Source organism: Lissotriton vulgaris, chromosome 4_1 (genome assembly GCF_964263255.1).
Source record: "Lissotriton vulgaris chromosome 4_1, aLisVul1.2, whole genome shotgun sequence".
In the NCBI taxonomy this organism is placed as follows: Eukaryota; Metazoa; Chordata; class Amphibia; order Caudata; family Salamandridae; genus Lissotriton; species Lissotriton vulgaris.
In genome coordinates, this window is record NC_141691.1 from 1412658706 (window position 1) to 1412675503 (window position 16798).

At 41.4% G+C, this 16798-nt stretch overlaps 1 protein-coding gene across 5 annotated transcripts in view; it reads right to left on the bottom strand.

Annotated features, from left to right (window-relative positions):
- The window catches only part of ZNF521 (zinc finger protein 521), a 651786-nt gene that overhangs the window by 513109 nt on the left and 121879 nt on the right, over positions 1-16798 (bottom strand). The gene's annotated exons all lie outside the window — the stretch shown is intronic.

The following is a 16798-nucleotide window of genomic DNA, read 5'->3' on the forward strand; positions in this document are numbered from 1 at the left end:
AACAACCCTAAATTAACCCCATATATGTTTTTCATTTAGCAGTTGCTACTTGTCAGTAAGTTAAAACAAAGCTCAACTTTGTTTGTAAGTTATCATTTGCTACCAGTCAGCAAGCTCAAAAAGAACCCACATGTTCTAGTTACTATCAGTTGGTGATAACTGAGCCTAAATTAATCCCAGCTGTAATTTGCGTCACTGGTTAGAAAATGTAATGAACAACCATATTTTGTTTCCTCTAATCCCATGGCTACTGGTCAGTATACACAAAAGATTCTCAATTTAATTTTCTCAGCAATATATTGTAACTAGTCAATATGCATAAATAAATAAATAATTGTTGTTTACTCTCACATAACAAATAGTCATGAATCCTATCTCAAACCCTAAATTAGCTTTTCACGAGGAGCAACAGATACTGATCAGCTTTCCTACATAAAATCTGAGGTTTTAATGTGTAACCACTTAATGTCCTTTAAAATCATGAGGCAGACCTGTTATTAAATAGTTCCAAACAGATATAAATTCAATAGAAATAACTATTCACTTACAATATTTATGCTACTTAAAAGAAACCTATCACATTAAAAAATACACTAATACATTAATTGGAATGCAGTTTGTGCCCTTACACTATTTGACCACTAAACTACCCCTCATTATTCTATACATTCTAAACATTATTCTAAGCATTCTAAGCATCATACTTTCTACACAAATAATTGAAAAGTACTGCGCTATCATATGTAGCCCATTTGTACTCAAGTAACCCCTGTCACTAAGAGCCTTTAATCATTCAAATCCCCATTATACCCATAGAGTCAAGAGCAACAGTACTTAGTTACTGTCGGTTTTTAGTTATTCATGTATTTCACTGGTATATACAAAGGCTGAAACTGTATGTTTCTATAGAGTAATTACCTATTTTCAATCTGGGCATCGTTTAAACTTAATTATGAACCATACCTAAATGTACACCTAATATTGATGTTGTAGATCGCTCTTGAAGTATTCAATGTAAATATTTATTAAACTGTTAAGATATGCATATCCGTAGGGAAATATAAATAATTGTTAGATTCACTTTGTTATGATGTGATGATATTTGCGGTATTGCAATTTTAGTGCTATAGATTAGTGGAACTTATCTAGAAAATTATCATAATACAGTCTGATGAAACATAGTAAATTAACTGGATATGTCTCATTGAAGAAGCCGATCCATTTGATTTATTTTCTATTATGTTATGTTATTTTGTTGATATTTTATTTTATAATGTCTGTGTAGGGTGAGCAATGTGATTGAGAAAGGGAAGAGCTTTAAAGAGCTTCAATTTAATGCAAAAAAGTGTCGTGCAAAATCAGTACAGTTGTACCATGATATAAAACCTGAAACCTATACTGCATTGTGTATGTTGAAGAGTGCTAAAACATGACATCTGTCAGAGCCCTAATTAATGGGTCAATTAACCTTTCACTGACAAGTGCAATCACTTAAATTAAGCTATTCCTTAATGGGCTTCGATCTATATGGGTTAAATGTTTGATCATTTGTGATAAGAATATAATTGACCAAGAAAATGGGACAGGGGCATGTAAGCATATATAAGGAAATATGTCAATGCAACAGTATGAGTGACAACTAATTGTCACCGGACTTCAAACTTAGACTGTGTCTACAGATTTTTTTTATTTAGCACCAGGTATCACAATTAAAACTATGCAACTCATGCTGCTGCAGGAAGTGTAATGGGCCTCTTAGCATTCTGTGTCACATTGTTGCCACTTGATCAGTGGAGAGTTGTTTTGGGATAAAAACACTTTTTGTTAGATCTACATAATTTCTATGGCAAGTTTACTACCTGAAGCAAAACTACTCTTTTTTAGTTATTAAAAATAATAAAGGTCATTTGTATTGACAGTTTTGATGGCAGGATAGAAGTGCATCCTTTAAAAAATTTAAAAGTGTGACAATAATTGATGCCTTCTGCAAGGCTGCAGGAATTCTCATGTCTATCTTTCATGAAAGTCTTATGCGGTTTACATTTCTGAATTTTGTGTGTCTGGTGGAATTAACTGACACATTTATAGTCACGTTCAGGAATCATTTTCTCCTTACCCTCATTATTTGCCTCTATTTCTTAGTTTCCCTTTTAACTTTAGATTATTTGGTTAGTGTGGCTAATATATGTGAATAGCTGTATAGCGTACAATAGTTTCCACACCTCTATGTGTAGTTCTGTGCTTATACTTTTGTTTTGCTTTGGTTAGTACAAGGAAATTCAACAAACGCACTTAAGCAGTTAATCATTTGGATTACCATTTGTTAAGTGATCCCATGTTAATATTAAAAACTAATAAACAAGTACAAGTAAACGAAAAATAATTACGCACTTTTATTTCTGATGGTTGAGCTACATTATGCCCCTCTTTCAAATGTTTTCTAAGCCCAACTTGTGTTTATTCATTAATGTAAATTTGACTTTCAGTTGGATCTGAGAGTTCCAACTTCTCCTGCAATTACAAACGTTTACTCTATGATAGTCTCTTTAAAGATTACTGAGATTTACTACAAGGAGTCAAGAAGTACAATCTAAACGTCTTGTGCAGAGATCTTTAATCAGAGCTCTTAGAGTAGCAAATAATTCACCTTATGCTTGATGCTTTCGGCAACTGGACTTTTAGTTAACATCTTGAGAAGGAAGGCTTTTAAAAACTTGAAACAAGTTGTGGCATCAGTATTTGTTGAAATATTTACTAGGCAATTCCAAGTTTATTTGCTGGAAAGGCCATCCTCTATGACAAGAGGAACTGCTAAAGGGTGGAGACATTATATAAGAACTTTCGGTAAATGTACCGATTAAACTCTATTTAGGCTGCAAAGATTGATAGTGATAGTTACAAGGAGGGTCTAATTAAGCAGCATTAAGATCTTTACCTTTATATGAAACCTTAGAGGTGTTTTGGATATAGAGTAAAATTTACAGTATACCCCTCCTATATCTCCTCTTCTTATTCCCCCGTCAACTATTTGAAAACTTTTTCCATGCTAGTATATTTTTTTTTAAACACATTAATTTCCAATGGTTTTAAAAAATGCCGGTATCCTTTGGAGAGTGATGCGTGGGGCAGCCATAATAAAGCAGTATTGCAATCAGATTTTGATCAGGACTATTAAAGCCCCACACTTAGAATATGGTCAATAAACATAACATCAGAGAAAGTGAAGCATTTGAGAGTCACATAGCACAAACAAACCAGTGAAAGGAACTTTGAAGGTAGTAATGTATGTCAATACTTAGACCATAAGCTTCAACCTTAAATCATCTACCTTTATCACAAGCTTATTTGCTGCAAAAATGATTAAATTTTAATCTTATTAGTTGACGCGGTTAGCGCGTTTTTGCTTCGTTTTTCATTCTTTTTGCATTTTAAATGTGTACTGATTGGGCTCTCCCCCCCCCCTCACACCTGCACTTAATTCAGGAATCTTCACCACCGTTTTCGGTGGGCCCGGGTTCTGTGGGTGGTCCGGGGCTTGTTGGTTGATCGGCGACCAGCGCCATCTTGGTTTGGGACCAGGCTTTTTTCGGCGGGCGCCATCTTGGAGCGTCCACGCGCTCCTCCCTCCATTCCGGCGCCTATTTAAAGTTGCTCTCTCCCGCGCAGCGGGAACGCGCAGCTGGGACGCCGTCGCTTGCCGGAGTCGTGCCAGAGTCCTGCCCGTCTGCGCCCGTCCGCGACAGGACGCGCTGGACGTGGCTGGACTCTGCCCCCCCTCCTGGTCGGTCTATTCTTCATCATGCGGTGCTACACCAGAGATAGTCTGGTTGCCATTGAGAGGGCGCGGCCAACCTGTTCTACACCTAGGGTGGATCCCTTATGCGGCCCGTTATCGTGTGGTTGCGGATGCTTTACGCTGGCTGCCCCCGTAAGCAGGAGCTGCGGGGAAGTCCTGCGCACGCCCCTAAGCCCGTTACCTGGTATTAGCATTTGGAATCTTAACGCTAGGTCGCTTGTCAAGCACCATCTTGACATTTATGATCTGCTAAGCAGGGAGTTGCCTGACCTGTTCTGTGTAACAGAGACCTGGCTGCAGGATGCGGACACGGCCATTGTCAATCTGGCCTTCCCGCCGGAATACTCGGTATTCACCTTGAATAGGACCTCAAGAGGCGGGGGTATTGCTCTTGCCGTTAAGTCCTCTTACTCCACTACATGGCATGGGCAAAAGATCCCGGGGTGCGAAAGCGCCCTGTTTAAGGTCGCTATTACATCCAACTTCACCCTGTCGGGACTTGTAATCTATCGGCCCCCAGGGAGTGAAGTGGCCTTTAGAGCAGCGTTACCCGATGCTATTAGCAATCTGGCTACGGGGTGCTCCAATTTTACCATCATTGGTGATTTAAATCTGCACTTCAACAACTCTAGCAGTCCCTCAGTATCCAGTTTCCTGGCAGACCTTGAGGCGTTACAGCTGAATCAGTTGGTGACGCAGCCTACTCACTCAGGGGGTCACACCCTTGACCCGTTTTTCACCAATCTGACGGAAGTCTGTGTCACCAGCTACACACCTCTGGCATGGACTGACCACTATCTGATACAGTTCCACTGCCCTATCGTGGCTAGTCCATCTAAGCCAGTGGTGTGTTCTGTTCCAAGAAGACGCTGGAACAAACTCAAGCTGGATGAGTTCTTTCATCTCTTATCAGCTGATCCGCTTGACGTCTCAGGCCCGCCTGATCAGAGGTACGACAGGTTTAGCGACTGGGTCTCCAGGGCCTTGGACACCCTCATCCCTCTGGTGACCTGTAAAACTGGATCTGGCAAGGCCAGCCCCTGGTACGACGACTCTCTGCGGGCTCTGAAGGTTTCTTGCAGGCGCGCAGAGCGGGCATGGCGCAAAGCCTATTCCAGCTCTAAGAAAGTCCTATATCGGTCAACAGTGAAGGTGTACCATCGGGCGGTGTGTAGAACTCGTGCCGCTTTTTATGCGACACAATTCAGGAACAGCTCGAACCCGGCAAAGGCTATCTTTAAGGTATTGAAAGACCTCACTGCCAAAAAAATTACAACATCACATCAGAGCTCTGTGGAGCACTGTGAAAAGTTGGCAGAGTTTTTCCTGGAAAAGGTGAATGCCATCTATCGAGCCTTTCCTGTGGTCGTTCCCTCGGCGAATCCATCTTCTAAGCCACCACCATCTGAGGGACTATGTTCTCTACCTTTGTTAAACTCTGATAGCCTAGGCACTTTGGCCCGCAGAGTGAAGTCTGGGTCCCCTGAGGATCCACTTTGCCCTGAAGTGTTCAAGGACCTGGCGGCACATGACATCTCGCCGCTTTGTTCCTTGGTCAATGCGTCACTTACAGCTGGCGTAGTTCCACTGAAGTGGAAGCGAGCCATGGTTCGTCCGATCCTGAAGAAACCTAGCCTGGATGGGAGCAAGCCGGAGAGCTATCGGCCTATTTCACTCTTGCCGTGGCCGGCTAAGGTGATGGAGGCACACGTAAATGCCACTCTCTCGGAACATCTCCGTCGAGCTGATATACTCGACGCCACGCAGAATGGGTTTAGGGCAGGTCATAGCACGGAGACAGCTCTGCTTTATATGGTGGAGCACCTTCGCTCCGTGCTTGACGCGGGACAAACGGCAGCGCTGGTGCTATTAGATCTAAGCGCTGCCTTTGATACCGTCTCGCACCCTATCCTTCTGCAACGGTTAGAGGAGGCTGGTGTTACCGGCACTGCTCTCGACTGGTTCCGGTCGTTCTTAACCAACCGGGCCTTTAGCGTGACCGTCCCACCTTATCAGTCAAAATTCCATCCGTTGAACCTGGGCGTCCCCCAAGGCTCCTCGCTGAGTCCTACGCTGTTCAATCTGTACGTAAGGCCGCTAGCTGAGGTTGTCAAACAATGGGGTATGACCATGGTGTCATATGCCGATGACACCCAGCTAGCGGTCACGATCAGCGGGGATGCTGAAGTCGACGCTCCCAGGTTTCAACAAGGACTGAGGGCGGTCGCTAGCTGGATGACGCTCAATTGTCTCCAGCTAAACGCTAGTAAGACCGAGGTGATGGTATTTGGTAGACAACCGGAATTGTGGGGAGAGAGATGGTGGCCGGAGGAGTTGGGGTCTGCTCCCATCCCAGTCGCCGAGCTTAAGAACCTCGGGGTCTGGTTGGACCCTTCCCTTACGTTTGCATGCCACACTAAACGCACGGCTGCATGTTGCTTCGGCATCTTGCGTGGGCTCCGTCCTGTGCTAAAGTTCTTCGACGCCCCTACTCGGCAACTCATGATCCAAGCTACCGTCATCTCCAGGCTGGATTATGCGAGCTCTTTGCTGGCCGGGTTGAACGTAGCTGAGATCGGGCGCCTGCAACGGATCCAGAACGCCGCAGCGAGAGCGGTGGTAGGCCTTCCAAGATTCTGTCCTACCTCCAGCACCATACGAGCGCTGCATTGGCTTCCGGTGGCGCAGCGGATTCAGTTTAAGGTCCTATGCGTCGCCTATAAGATCTTGAAGGGGTCCCCGGCAACGATCCTTACGACCCTCATGGCCAATTATATCCCAGCACGACCCTTAAGATCGGCAGACCTCGAATTGGCCGTGGTACCACGCTTTAAGCGAAGCAGGGCCGGCGGACGCTCATTTCGAGTGAGGGCCGCTGCTTTGTGGAACTCCTTACCCCCGGCAATTCGCGCTATGAGCGATTTGCTTTCTTTTCGTCGCGCTGTGAAAACATTTTTATTCCCTTAGTCATCTGCTTGTGCTGTTTTATTTAGTTGTGTTGTGTAGCTGCCTTGTCGGGCGCCAGGACGCTCCTTAGCTGGAGCATCTGTGCGCCAAATAAAAAACCACATAACATAACATAACATAACATAACATTAAGCAGTCATGTTGCACAACCACCCAGTACCCTGTTGTCCACCTGAGTCAGCCACGTTTCTCCGGAAACGTGGCAGAAGCCCAGTACAAGTCCTGTACGTTTGGTCACTGGGAGGTACTTGTCATATTGTTTCTGTCCCCCAAACTTTTTATGGTGTTCTGCGATTCCTGTGGTGCTCATAATTTCCCTTGTGTCTCCAACTGGTTACTAGTTGTGCATTCTGCTTCATTCTGGGCTGTCTGCATTCGGGACTCCTTCACTCTGCTCTATGGTCTCTCTCAACACTCCGCTCTGTCTGTATCCTCCTCCTACAGGTTCCATGTCGGCTTTCTGTATGGGGATATAAAATATTCATTCCTTTCTTTACTCTCCTTCCTGTTTCTGTCCATCTTTGCTTTCTAGCTCCCTGGTCATAGTCTCTTTTTCCTTTCATCCATGAGCTGCTGAGTATGGGTCCTCCTGCCACGCTAGCTAGCTAGTAAGTATGTCAGTTCCTCACAACTCCTTAGATTGCCAAAGTCTCTTAGGGAGAGCATGGCATATATTTTGACACAGTCTTTTAAGGTCCGGCAAGATTTTGAACTGATGAGACTGTATTAGCATGTTGACATGACTCTTGGGTGGCAAATAATGCTATACAAGCACACTATTAGCATAACAAATGCTGCCTGACACTTCTGTAATTTACTACTGCATTTCATAAATCAAGTGAATTCAATTCAGTGAAAGATTTTGTTTATTTATTTTCTGGCAATGGCAATCAATTTAATACATGCTATTAAGTCTAAGTAGTAAAACTGTATGGTGTCTTTCTTATTGTGACGTTCCAGGACTCAATTGAGACAGCATTTCGCAGCCCCGGGCTTTTTCCAGGCTCCACAATGTGTGGTATTAGTTCATGGAGTTGAGCCGTGTATAAATGTCCCTTTCGTTAGTCTTATATTTTTTATATCAGCTTGAAGATATTGATCTTATTAGCTGCTACATATTCAAAGGGTCCCTAAACTGTCTTCTGTTGCTGATCTTGGCAGTGTCTCTCTTTGCTTTAAGCTTGTCACGGAGCCAGTGTACTTCGTCTATGGGTGTGTCTTGTACTCTAGTCTAACCACATTACGTTTGTATCTGAGCACAAGTATTACAGGCGATGTCTCCAACTAAGACACTAGGTCTGGGTTAGCTCATGACTCCACCAAAGTCTGCTATAATGACAGATTGTAACAGTTAGATGGAATGTGTCAACTCCTTTTTATTTATCATGAAAATATTGATTCTTCCATTTGAATTACAACAGAATATTTAAGTGGTATAAACAAATATTCTAATAAAATATGTGCAAATATTTCCAAAGGAGAGGGCAGCAACAGCAACTGTGGCTTCCCACGTCAGATTTACTTATCAAATTGCTTTGACTGACCCATGCTGAATATATTTTGATGGCTAAGCACATCTGGATTTACAAAGACAATAAAGTTAATCTAGAACCACCAGGAAATTAGAAGGACTTTAAAGGCCTAACTGTTTCCCGAAACATTGCAACAACCTCACTGCACCCCCAGAAATTACTGAGTCGTACATTTGAGCTCTGAGCCAATCTCTCACACTCCTTCATTACATTACTCCCATAGCACTGCGGCACACTATGTCTCCTGTAACATGATTGGAGCACAAAACCAACCCTCGCACGCAACACCACGGCATGTCTCCAATAAAAACAATGTATCTAACGCCATAGCTGCCTGCATATCTGAGTAGATACTTACTGGTCCACCCGAAAAGCACTTTACGTCCCTCAAGATGAATAGAAAGAACTATATAAATACCAATACAATTCATATCTATTCTCCCAGGCCTCGCTACCAATTTGTGGCTGTCACCTAGTCAGTGAGACATATTTCGTAAAAAATCACACTCCCAATTTATTAGTTGCTTTTCATTACCGAATTCCACACTGGATCATAATGTTAGACCTTTTTCATGTAGAAAAATCAATTTTGCAATTTAGGTTTCTTGGAGCGATGCTAGTGCTAGACTGCTGCTTGCAGCCAAACCACTGTCTTATCTATCATGGACCTTTCACTGTAAACATTTTTTGTAGATGCACAATTACTTACATTGGAAATCCATTTGTGAGGTTCAACAATGCTTCAAAAGGCATGCATTAGAAAGTAAATAGGACACTCGGTACATTTTATGCCTGGCTGTTTCCCAAGCCATTTTCGACACAAAATAAACAAAAATAATTCCTTTTAACTAGCCATACATTTAACAAATATACCAACATTCAAGACAATAAACAATTGCAGTCAGTCTGACATGTTGTGACTTTTCACAATTCATCAAAACATTTTTTTTTAAAACTACACTTGCTACAGTATGCGCTCGATGCAGTCCTGTCCTTAAATACGTGTGCTTCCGAATAGTCTCACCCAAGGCCGGCTTTAGTACTGGTGGCGCCCTGTACGACAATGTTTGTTGGTGCCCCCCTCTACCCAATGACTTCTTCACCATGGATTCCCTCACTACTTGACAAGGCCCCTCAAGTCTTCATAGCTACTGTCTCTTAGATTGATTTAGTTTTATAGTGCCACTCATACCAGTTTAAGGTGTCAGAACACTTTACATCACACATACGTTGCACACAGACAATCATACATGTGTAAATCAGTGTATAGGAAATGTTACATTAGACAGAGGCCTACAAGGTGCAGGAGTCTCATGTCATCCTTACTGGTAGTCAGTACAGTTTAAGAGGCCCTTGTCTGGAAAAGCACAAATTCAGAATTTAAAATGTAACACCATTGTTAGAGGTTCTGTTTAATAATAAGAATTGATTACTACCCAAACTAACCCTTTTTGAAATAATAGGATAAGGAAAGACGAGGCAAAAAAACATATAGCTGTAACAAATTCCTGCAGTTTGCTTGAAGCTCTTTGAGCTCACTAATATGAGTTCACTGCTCTATATTAGGATTTTAACTTTTAAACTGAAAGTAACAAAAGGATCTCTCTGACAAATGTGATAACCCATTGACCTATGTATAGCGTATGCACTTTGTGATCTGAATGGGACACATTCTTTGCAGAAGACACATTAACCTTCTGCGCTATGATGAGTCAAAACTTCCACTACCAAACAAAGCTCTGGTCTCTCCCCAGAAAGAACGTTAATCACCAGAGTTATTGTGACATTTCTATTGATGCTTGAAAATTGCTGGGACAAGGAATGTGGCAACTGGTGCTTTTAAAACAAGAAACATAGCGCCCCCAACCCAAGTCAGGTGGCACAGATCGCACCGCCCTAGAGCCGTCCCTGGTCACACCCGTAACAACTGCAAAATTGCAATGCTTAATTTGTAAAATAGTAAGAGCCAGGGCACAATGATATTTCTCAGGTGGCTAATGCAGTTTGCACCACATGCGGTCCCTGCTAGAGCTGCCCATTACCAGAAACAACCAGAGCTGCTACCCAGAATAGCCTGAGTACCCATGTATTACTATTTTTGTAATCTTATATTGAATTGTTAAAAACCTTGCTCACATGCTTTCTTTAAAAAAATAAACGTTTGACATCACCACCATGAAATAGACTGTCATAAATATGTGCTGGTGTTACAAAATAAGTGCTGGGGCCGAGATTGGCTTTGCAGATGTGCCATCTATCATGTGAGACCTGTGGGGTCACTGATTGAAATACCAGGGGAAATTAGTATTTATCATGGAAAGTGGGTGCATAAATTCTGATTCCGAGGATAATTGCCCATTTTTAAAGAGACCCTCTGGGCCCCACCCATAATGCTTGGTAAACCAACATTCCCCATCCCCCAACTATCCTAGCCCTCAATATCAAATCCTGAGGGGGTGGAGTTAGTGGATCAAACTCTGGGGACCCCGGAATGAGGTTTTTAGCGTTCATTACTGAGTGTGTATTCTAATGGGGCTACTCAGGGCAGAGGAAAACAACTACTGTGCAGCAAAACAAAAAAGTGCACTGAAACTGAGAAAGGGTTGGGCTGGGATGCCCATCTCTGAGAGGGAAGGTGAAGTAATAGTTGACAGATAGCGATATTGTTATAAATTCACAAGTAGAAAAATAAAACTGCTTCCAAAGGTTAGTATATGTATTCATTCCCAGTGTGTATCTCCTGACCACATATTTGTAGGTTGTCAATGTCACGTAGAAACCCCATGTCATGTATAGTTCTTCATGCATGGTTCTTGGTCAGAAACAGCATTAATTAACCTTATTGGTTATTGTTCGTCTCAGTTTGAGATTGATGACATAAGTGAGAGTCAGGTGCATGGAGCTGCTGCTAACCTGGTGTAGATTTTGGTCATGAAAACAGCATGGAAAAAACAAATCACTGTACAATATGTAGAGGATGCACACATGCCATCACTCAAGCAAAGTTAACACAAGAAACTAATGGAGAATAACAACAGGTGGACAAAAATGGCAGCTGCAAAGACCTTACCTAATGGGAAGGTTTCAGCAAACCTTCTGGTATTATTATATAAGGCTAGACTCTGCACGGTTTGAATATTGAATGTATTGTCTTGCAGGAGCTTCTTTTTTGCATTTATAATATGTTCATATAATATTATAGACAACAGTATCTTTCGTTCTAGAGCTGAGGTCACCAACCTTTTCATTAATAGGAGCGATTTATATTCAAAGAAAATCATCCTGAGCTACTAATAGCATTAAAGTTGCGATAAAGACTTCCTTAGACAAGATTACATTAGTAGCCACTATATACGGTTCACCAGCATTGATCATTTCAGTACACCAAGAAATAATTGCAAGCAGTAATGTGAAAAGTGCTCTGTTAAGTTACAATGCCTCTACGAGGGTAATACAGAACAGCCATAGCTGCAGTGCCCTGGGTATAAAGGTAATAATAGAAGTAATAAGCCTCCACAATGCTGCATTCTTTAGCTCTCAAATATCAGCTTTTAATGTATTTTGATACCTGAACCATTTTTCTCAAACCTCAGCTTATGAGTTCTGAAAATGCATACAGTTTCATTTCAAATACACATTTTTAAATGTTGGTTCATATTGAACAGAGCAAAAGCTTCTAATTTATTAGGCTGGGTTGCACACATGAGAGCTACTTGATTTGGAAAACCAAGGGGATTTTAATGATATCAGAACTCTACTCTAACTTCAAACTGCTTACTCGCCTCCTTACAGCACAAACATGACCTCCCCTGAATGGACTTCTATGACTCCTTTCAAATTAAAGCCAAGATATCTAGGCTTGGCCGTACCCATAATTCACCGTAATACAGAAACTCTGTCTGGTACTTTGAAATGCTCATGCTGTGTCTAAATTATACATAATAATTACCACTGCTAAAACACCACGTCTCCCACCCTTAGCTCAGAAATGGGTATCCTACCTCTCTACTAGAGACCCTCCTCTCCCAAGTGAGGAAGCTTGGGCAAAAATGAAATCATACTTACTTCATCATAAACTGTTTCCCTCATTGACCCACAACAAATTCTTCGCTACGCACTGTATCTTTTGGACCCTGACAAAGCTATTCTGGTGCAAGCTCAAAGACACAAATTAATGCTGGGCGTGTGACTCAGCCCGGCAATGAAGAACATACGTTCTTCTCTTTCCCTCATCAATGAGCCTATTGGCAAGATATCCCCCTCCAACTTCATAAAATATTCAAAACACCCATTACTCTATTATTACAACTTTTTCTACTAAGACCGCACGTTGAGATCCCCTAATCAATATCCCTAACACAGATCTTTCCTTCCTTGATATTTTACTCACCATTGCCATCAAAGTTATGTTGATCAATTTGAGCTCTAGTAACAATATACAATACCACACCTGGTGCGCCAGTGTCACCTACCTAAGGAGCACACACATTACTCATTCCGGTAACAAAGGTTCCCCAGTAACCTCCCAATGTACTTGAGAGACACTAGACCTCTTTAATCGCAAATCATTCCCATAATGGGAAATCCTCCAATGTCATGCCCTCATGGCCACAAATCTTTTTTACCACCGACATAACGCATAGTCTAATATTCTTCTTATCGAATCACATTACACTGATCCTCCTTCCGCTCCCTCCCATTCCCCATTCTTATTTGCAGCTCTAGTCCACACCTACAATAATGTAAACGATACTCATGTTACTGTCACCCCCCACCAGAGTAACCAAATCCTCTACTGCCCTTTGTCTCACATATCTCCCTTACACCGACGCTGCAACCTCAATCCACTATCCCATTTCACACTTTTTACCGAACAACAGGCTGCATCTGCTGATGATTCTCATAAATACTATGTTGATGTACATGTCATGAAATAACAAGGTTTCCTGCTAAATGTTTTTTCTTTTCCCTCCTTGTTTTCTTCACTGTATAGTTTTTCTAAAAGTGGCAATAAATTATTTTGAACAACAAAAATAAGATAGTTGGAGAGCAACCAGTAGCTCACGAGTTTCCCGTTGGAGAAGCCTATCCAAGAGTTTTTATAATTGTACACAGTATTCCAATAGAGAAGAAAAATGTATTGCTGTTAAATACTGCCGTCAAAACAATTGCTACATCTCAGCTTCAACGTTGCTTACCAATAATTCAGTTGGTGCTGACACAGACACCTTAATCACAAAGTAGGGGGGAAAAAAACGGAAAAACGGTATTCAGAGGTGTCGCTGTCAGCAGTGGCACTGGGGCAGACAGAGTGTTAAGGGCTCATTGTGAACTAATATGGGAGCATTTACTAGCCAACAAGTGGGGAATGCTAAGTCAAATTTGGTTTGCTTCCATTATGTCCTGGTGCACTCTTACTATGTCATTGGAACTATCAATAACTGTGGACAGCCACTGTCACCAATGGTGATGCTGTTTTCTTTGGTGACATTGTAATTGCAATACATCTCCTATATAAAGATATGTTGTTAGGTTATTCTTGATCATATCTTTAGAGACAGAAGTAATATATAAAGAGAAATGGGCTAGGGAGGGGCAAGGAGAGGGTTGTGGTGGTTGCAGTATGTCTGTCCGGCACTGGAGAGGACAAGGCACCCCCATGAACCTGCATACTTTTATTACATAACCCCTCAAAATGCACACCGATATGGACACAGAGAGATACAATACACTTTCAAAACTCTGACCATTAAATTTGTCCTCACTAGTACTATAAAGGTGAAGGCTGCACCTCCCTACAATGGTACATGTCCAAACTTACCTAGAAGCCGCAACCACGGAGCGCAATGATGATACTTCTCCTTTGGTAATATTGGGAAAGTTATTGCTCTCCTGCATTGTATATATCTATATAGGGATTTACTTATTTGGTAATGTTGATCATATTTTTAGAAACTAACATTTTCTAAAACTCAACATTATAAAAAGGTTGTAAAATCAATGGGCTAGAGAGGACATGTGTAAGAGAAGTGCAGTTATTAATGCTTGGGGAAAAAAGTGTTGTATTTCACAGACACTGCTGCCATCTTCCTAGTGGGAATGTAAACCTAACCAGACAATGGTGCCTTGCCAAGTTTAGAATATTCTCACTATTAAACCCATAAGAAGTCATTCATTCTCATTCAATCGCTTATCTAGTAGTGCTTGTGAAAACTTCATGTCACTATCTCTTGCCAAACGACGTAAGAGAAATAATAGTATACCTTCCTGCATAGCATATGAGGAAAGGCTACTCTGGCTCCCAAATCTCTTCACACTGGATATTACTATGGCCAACAAAGTGAAAGGTAGGATCAGGATGTGGGTGCAGGGATGACACTATTAGTGATACATAATGAGTAGGACTAGTGCAGATTTGTGGAGAGTTGTAAAACTTAGCCTGTGTGCATCATGGTGCTAGCTTTAAGGATGAAAACTATTTGCAGGTGAGCAACTAAACAGTGACCCATTGACCTATACAAATGGCCTCTTAAAACCGCTTTGGGTGAAAGCAGGAGTTTTTCACTCTATTGGTATTATGAAGAAGATGGTAATTTCACATACAGTGTTAATGTAGGTCATACTACCGCAGGTTATACATGGGGCAAATTCTTTAGATCACACTTGGAAGTATTTGTCCCTACTAAAAGGAGCAGAACTATGTTACAATAAGAGGAAATCATTGGAGCAACAGAAATGGTCAAATTTCTTCCCCATTCAATAAAACGTCTATTTGAGATTAAGCATAATCTATCAATAATTCCACATCCCAAATTTATAGATACTGGTAGTAGTAGTAATTCCAAGTGCAAACCTGCTGCACTGCAAATACTGTTACGAATTTGTGGGTATTCACTGCTAGCATATGGACATTCTCTGGTGATTGATTGAAAACAGTCATACTTGCAACACAAAAAAATCACAAATTTACGTACCTGAAAATGTGCGTATTTTCTGCCATCTCAAGTGCAATTGATGGTCAAAAAATTACACTGATCATCATGATTCTGTAATTACAATCGCCATTGCATTTTTTGCACACTGAATCATATGTAAAAGAGCCTCATATTTACTTGGGACTCTGGTAAAATACATTATTCAACCATACAGAGCAGGTTAAACTGCAGTCTACACCATTCATTTGACTAAAATAACTTGCATAATGGACGACTATTCAGTAAGCTCCCATTAGATGCACTTGTAATTTATAACAAATACAAACATTAGCAAGAATTCCACTTAATTATACCATGTCCACAGTCAGCACAGCTGTACTTATATTCCCCAAAACAATTATATATGAAGTAATTCTGCAAAATCAGATTGTTTAAGTAATTTAACATTCAACAACTCTCTAATTTTGCAATTCAACAGTTCAGCAATAATAGGCTGTTTCGCTCCAGCCGTCTGGGGGAACTGAGAAGATGAATTATAGATTTTGTTTTATGTAAGTGTTTTTGTATTCTACTTTTTTAGCAATGCAATTTAACTAACAACTAAAATAAAGAAAATATGCCTTTCTCTAGCTTTTTTTCATAAATAGTAGTTATCAATCACACTGTTAGGCACATTATAAAATTACAAAACTCATTGTTGTTTCTGTCAAACTATTGAGGAGGTGCATGGATTTCAGTGACAGAAGACAGCTGTACCAGGATGTAATGAGCAACCTGGCAAGTGACATCAATCACTGAACAGTCTCCAGCTCAGTGAGTAACCCTACTCCAGTGGATTATTCACATTCAGAAACTGCACTGGTTTGCTGAAATGTGCGTTTGCAAGTACCTTTTTGTGACTTTTTTTATCCACATGGAAAGAAAATTTTCTTTTTATATATTCTGTTCCCCTATATGGTCTAAAAATTGGAATGTTTGAGGCATGCTGGTCCCGAAAATGCAATTTCACTACAACCTTTTTGGAGTAACTTTATTTGTGCTTTTAGCATGTAGGATGAGGAGATCCATTGTGAATATCCCCCGGAGTACCCAACATTCCCAATGGCCACGCAGCCATATATTGTTACTACTTATTTTTTCATCTCTTACATATGGTTTAAAAGAGAAAAATATGCCCATGTGGAACAGTTTATATCAGCAACAAGGGACAAGCAGGCTTTAACAAGGTACAGCATACATGTCCAAGACAATGATGAAGGAAGAGGGTATACAGTTCCTGAGGGGGTCAAGAGAGATATACAAGTAGGTGCCATATACAGACAAGGTAGTCCTACAGAGAAGGGAGGGAGGGAGATTCCTCCCTCGGAACTAGGGTCCTCACACACACAGCCAGCAAGGTCTCATGCTTCATCATTTGGGCCTGCTCCTCATCGGGTCAGCGCTGCAATACCCGACGGGCACCCAATGAGAGGCTCTTTGGCGGAGGTCTTTTGTTCCTTGCTGTATGTACAGTGAGGGTGAGGGGCCTAACAGGTGTAGATGTGGTGCAGTTGTGGAAACAGGTGATT